Source organism: Mus caroli, chromosome 9 (assembly GCF_900094665.2).
Source record: "Mus caroli chromosome 9, CAROLI_EIJ_v1.1, whole genome shotgun sequence".
NCBI classification, from domain to species: Eukaryota; Metazoa; Chordata; class Mammalia; order Rodentia; family Muridae; genus Mus; species Mus caroli.
Genome location: NC_034578.1, coordinates 112,661 through 118,463, shown reverse-complemented (window position 1 = coordinate 118,463; position 5,803 = coordinate 112,661).

Here is a 5,803-nt window from a genome sequence, read left to right as displayed (position 1 = left end):
TAGAATTCTGTTAAATAGAACTGGTTAGTTCTAGTACAGATTCAACCTATGATGTGTTGAATTTTTGTTTAAGCCATGAAAAATTGCTCATACCTTTTGAACATCATCAGTGGCTGGAGAAAGTCACCTTGACTGTGTCTTTATGACTTAGCACAAGCAGCAAGGAGAAGAAAGTTAGGCCAGTTACATGACTTTACTCGGGGATGCCTTCTGAACACGAGATCCCTGGGAGGAGGCAGGACTGCTCACGGTTACATCTCCACAATCAAGCAGGAAATGCAATCCATTGCAGATCTCCATAATTCCAACTTGTGAATGCCAGACCTTCTGTGCTGTTGTCTGTTACTTAAGTGCTGTTATCAATGTCTTTTGTAAATATTTGATATGTTTGTCTATTCAGCTTAATTCCAACTATTTTGTACTTTAGTAACTCTTCTAAACATTGCAAGACCAAAAAAAAAAAAAAAAAAAAGAGGAGGCAAAGTGTAACATGTAGTTTGGAATTTAGCATCTTCACCTCCAGGCAAGGTTGCTTATTTTGGCAAGGTAGACATTAGGTAGAAATTGCCTATTTCATCTGAAGACAAATTACTGCCCAGGAAAAGGGCATGCTACGTGGAATAATAGCTCTTCCAAGACAGAGTAAACCATCCTTCATAATCCTGTTTTACAAAGCTCTTTGAGATGACCTTGGGCCAGAAGGCTGAAGACAAATGCCCCAACATTGTTAGAAAGTATGGGGCTGTTTAGGCAATCAGCTGTCTTTACAACTTGTTTAAGTTTTTGAAGCTATGTTTGGTGCTTCCTATTACTCAGGTAATATTCAATTCATCCTCAGATTTCTGACGGGGTTGAAGTCTAATTATAGTTCCACAATCAAACATAAGTTGTTTAACATTAAAGATAAGATACAGAAGTAAAAACATGGTTTTCAGATGGTGTTACAGGCTAAAATCTAAACATAAATCAGGAATAGAATTATACCTCTGTAAGTTAGGAATGATGGTAGAATATTTTATCAAATTGACAAATATGATGGACTGGATGTTAATTGTCTATCTTCCTTTGAAATTTATATGGTTGTTATGGTGCTGCTCAATATCTGAGAGGTTTGTTTGTTTGTTTTTGTTTTTTTAATTGGGCAGAAATGGTGAGATGTATAGGGGTGGTTCTGATGCTTCGATTGGGAATCTCTGTTACTGACACTGAAAGTCCTCTCTCTCAATTGTCATCTCTATCAGATCCCAGTGGTCAATGGCTGGGTGGTAAAAAAAGAGGTGGCACTTCCAGATTCCCACAGACTAGGAGAGAGGAAGAGGAGAATCAAAACTGGGGGATGGGAGTGGGGAGAATGCACAGACTTGGAGCTGCAGGGGAGAGCCTCCAAAATGTAGGCAGAAAGGGAAAGCATCTGAAAGTATCTTGGGCAGCAAGTCCAATGGGTTTCACAGAAGGTAGCTGAGCAATTATGCTGAGAGCAGATTTGGAGGTGTTGAGCTAAGAGTAAAGGTAACTGAGAATTTAAGGTAAGGGAAGATTTAGAAGTGTTGAGTTAGGAGTGAAGGCAAGAGCACACCAGCTAAAGAGGCTTAGAAGAGCCCATCCATAGAGCCAATAATCTAGTTAAAAAGGAGTGTGTGTGTGTGTGTGTGTGTGTTTGTGTGTGTGTGTTTTATTCATGGATCTGAGATAGCTCCTGGACAGATGCATGTATGCTACCAACTGGGAATACAAAGCTGTGTAGACAAAACTATGTGCAACACCAAAGTGATATGGCATATATCGTGGAGGAGCTGGTTTTCTGCTAATTACAACAGCTCAGAGCCAAGACAGTACTCATGAAGTGATATATGAATCCCTGCATAAACTTTGGTGGCAGAACTGAAATTGACACACACCTTTGCTTCAGTATCAATCCCTGGCTATTATTTGTAGACACAGTTGGCTCTTGCAAAAGCTGTCAATCTAATATGCAGAAAATTAGAGACCTTGGAACACTCAACACTAAACAATGTGTCTCCCTGAAATCCCTCTTCTCTGGACTCACAGAACCCTGTGGAAGAGGAGGCAGAAAAATCATAAGAGCCAGAGGGTTGGAGGATATACCAAGGAAACAAAGCCCTCTATGTCAACATGATCAAAACACACATAAACTCACATAAAATGAAGCAGAATCCTACAAGTATCTGTACCAGGTCATTCACATATATATATGTTGATTGTTTTTAGAAGCTTCCTGAATGTGTGAACTGTTAGGTCTCTGTTTCCTCTGTTTCTTATGCCTTCTTTTAGTGCTTTTCCTTCTATTTGTTTGTTCCAATTCTAAGAATTTTTTAATATTTGTTTTATCACATATTTATTATATCATATTATTATCCTTAGAAACCTATTTATTCTCTCATAAGACTAACAGGGATTAGATAAGGATGTGAGGGGAAGTAGAGAGGAGCTGGGAAAAGAATAGGGAGAGAAAATCAGGAGATATATAGATTAGATTAGATATAGAGACAGAGATATACATACATATTTTGTGATAAAATATATTTTTCAGCAAAAAAGGGAAGATCTAGAAGAATATGAAGAGGGGGATAAGAACAAAGTGGACAGGGGGTATGATGACAAAGTGATAAGGAAGAGAAGAACAAGAATGAAGAAGAGAAGGAGGAGGAACTTTCTTGGCTATCCATCATGCTTGGGAAGACACTCAGACACTGGGGAGAAACCAGAAGACCAAATGCCTCTGGAAGGGATCAGCATAAACAGAGGCAGAGGATGAGGTCTCTGGATGATTCAGTAGCAGTTCAGATGCCAGTCTCAGTCATAGTCAAATTGTATGGCCTTGAGAAAATTTGTCAGCCTTTGGACACTTTGGCTCCCTAATTTGAAAGTAGAAATAATAATGGTACTCTGTGTGTGCATGTGTGCTTGTGTGCCTCTGTGTGTGTGTGTGTCTCTGTGTGTTTGCATGTTCATATGAGTGTACATGTAAGTGAACTAATGCAGAGACCAGAGATCAGTATCATTTTTTTCTCAATTACTCTAGACATTACTTTAAGACTGGGATTCTCAGTAAACCTTGAAGCCTACAAGTTTATCAAGGCTTACTGTTAATTATGCCCCAGGAACCCTGTCTCTACCTTCCCAGTTCTCGAACTACAGGTGCCTACTTCTCTCCCTGGCTCTTTATGTGGACATTATAAATCCAAATTCAGATCCTTCTGCATGTGAGGTAGGCATCTCCTCAAGCCTATGAAACATTTTTTATGCATTCTGAAGACAACTTTTAAAAGACCAATTCTTCACACACAAAATCACCTCTGTGATTTCTTTATACTTGATTTGCCATTTCATACCTATTATACTGTAACTAAAAGCTAGATCATGAAGCACAGCTTTTGTTTGCTGCAAAGAGACATTCCTCACCAGAAGTAGCATGAAGAAAGGTCCCATTGAATGTCGTTATTGTCAGTTTATTCACAGCTGGCATGATTTCTCTGATAATGGGTTGTGTCACATGTTGGAGCACCATATATTGTTTTTCAATGAAATATCAATTATTTGATTTTACCAACAAAGACAGAGGAGCCAGTCTGGGGTAAAAGCTTGCTAGCTCATAAAGGCAGCACCCAGATGACCTTCCTTCATGGTTGATAGCCCCCAAAGCCTCCTTATCCATTCCTTGTCTAAAATCCCTAACTCAATATCCACCCCCCTTCTTCTTCCTGTGCATCTCTCTATTCACCCTCCAGACTTCCCCTCAAACTCAATATCCTGCCCTTCTACTTCCTGTTATCTTTAAATCCCTGACTTATGGTTGACTTTGTTTAATCCTGTTTAAAATAAACAGAAAGGTCTTAGTTTAAAAGTGTTTGCTAGGTCTGAGCCACACCACAACTGAAAATAGGTATTCCCAGTAAATAACACAATCTTGTGGTTGGAAGTGTGATCAAATATCTTGTAACACTCATACAGCAGAGTGCTATATAATAGAGATAACCACCACTGTATGAAACCTTATTCATAAAGACTATAACTTCCTACTCACAAAAGAGATGTTCTCAGGACTTATCTATGTTTTAAAGGCTTCAGCTCTTTAAAAATTGCTTGTTTATATATTTTATGTATATGGGTGCTGTTTTTACATGTACATCTGCACACCTAAAGAAAGCATGGGATCCCATGGGACATTAGGTCCTATAGTGGTTGTGAACTCGGTGTATACGGGTGTTGAGAACTGGACTCAGGGCTTCTGAAAGAGCAACCAGTGCTGTTAACCACTGCACTATCTTTCCAGCCCTGGCCTTACCATTTAAAACTATATAATACTATATCAGTGGCTGCTAATTCTCAAAACACATATTAAACACATGCAAACCACAGTAAGTCAGCATGCCAAATGCTTTATTAGATATGAATTAAGCACTTGTTTTAAAATATGGTCTAAGAAGGACACTCTTTAGTTATTCTTCCATTTTTCTGAGTGTCAGCATCAGCGTAGGTACATCAATGGCCTATGTAGATACCAGAATAATGACAGGGAATGACAAACAGGAAGTGTATGTTTTATTACAACAAGCAACAGTTTTCCACTTTAAAGGATCAGAACTACCATCATCCTCTGTTGTCCTTAGAAAGTCTGAGAAGCAATAAATAATCATTTATGTAATTTGGAAACAAATTAATCCATACATGTGAAATTTTGAGTTATTTATTTGTAGACTAATTGGGGGTGTGGTGGGGGAACAAATCCTTCATCTAAATATGCATCTGCTTGCAAGCAGAATAACCATTTCAAAGGTAAGTTTACTTTCTTGTCTTTTTTTGTTTGTTTGTTTGTTTCCTGGCATTATACTCCTGCCTTTTTAAGTAGATGAGATTTAACTTTAAATCAATGTGTATCCTCTTTCTGTATAATAGAACCTAATGAAAAAAATATATACAATGTTAAACAAGAATCAGGAAATGTCTGGGTTTTGCTACAATGGATGTTTACTGTGAATATGCATCTGTGTTGCCTTACCATCTTGTTCTTCACATATTCAAAGGAAGATAGACTCAATATTAGAAACCTGACTTGCATTTATACTTCCATTTAAAATATGTCCACCTTTCTTTGTTTGCCTCCAACGAAGTCATCCCTTTCACAGCAACCAAGCAAAATGTCAGAAGTAGAAACCACCAGTGTCTGTTGTTCTGTCTTCTGCTTTGTTACCTACCTACCAACTTCCAAACCGGTAATATTGGATATTGGGGTATACTATGTGAAGGTATGTCTCTGTATATTCAACTGTTAATGTTGTACTGACAGGGTAAATACTGGCAGGATCTTAGTATTGTTATTTCTATGACCCATTTCCAGCCTCATATTGTGTAAATATCCATTTTTCCTCATCTGCCTAAGGCAATCTAGAATTGTATCTGATTTGGTTTGATAAAGACCTGACAGATAATAGCTGGGCAGGAAGTAGAAGGCTGAACTTTCAGACAGAGAAACACTCTAGGAAAAGAATCAGGGAAGGGTGATTCACCCGGCAGATGAGGAGGTGAAATGATGGATCAAAGCAAAGCAGAAAGGTAGACTTGGGATGTAGTGCCAGGAATAGTTGGGTTAGAGTGTTGCGGCCCGCCCGCGGTCCACAACACGAACGGTTCACTGAGAAAGGCAGTTCAGGCTGAAAGAGAGGAAACTAGACGGGGCGGAAGAAACAATGGAGTCTAGACAACATTCTGATCAAGACTCAATTTTATTAATTCCAGACACTCAGTTTATAAAGGAAGGGGGAGGGAACCCAATTTCCCGCCA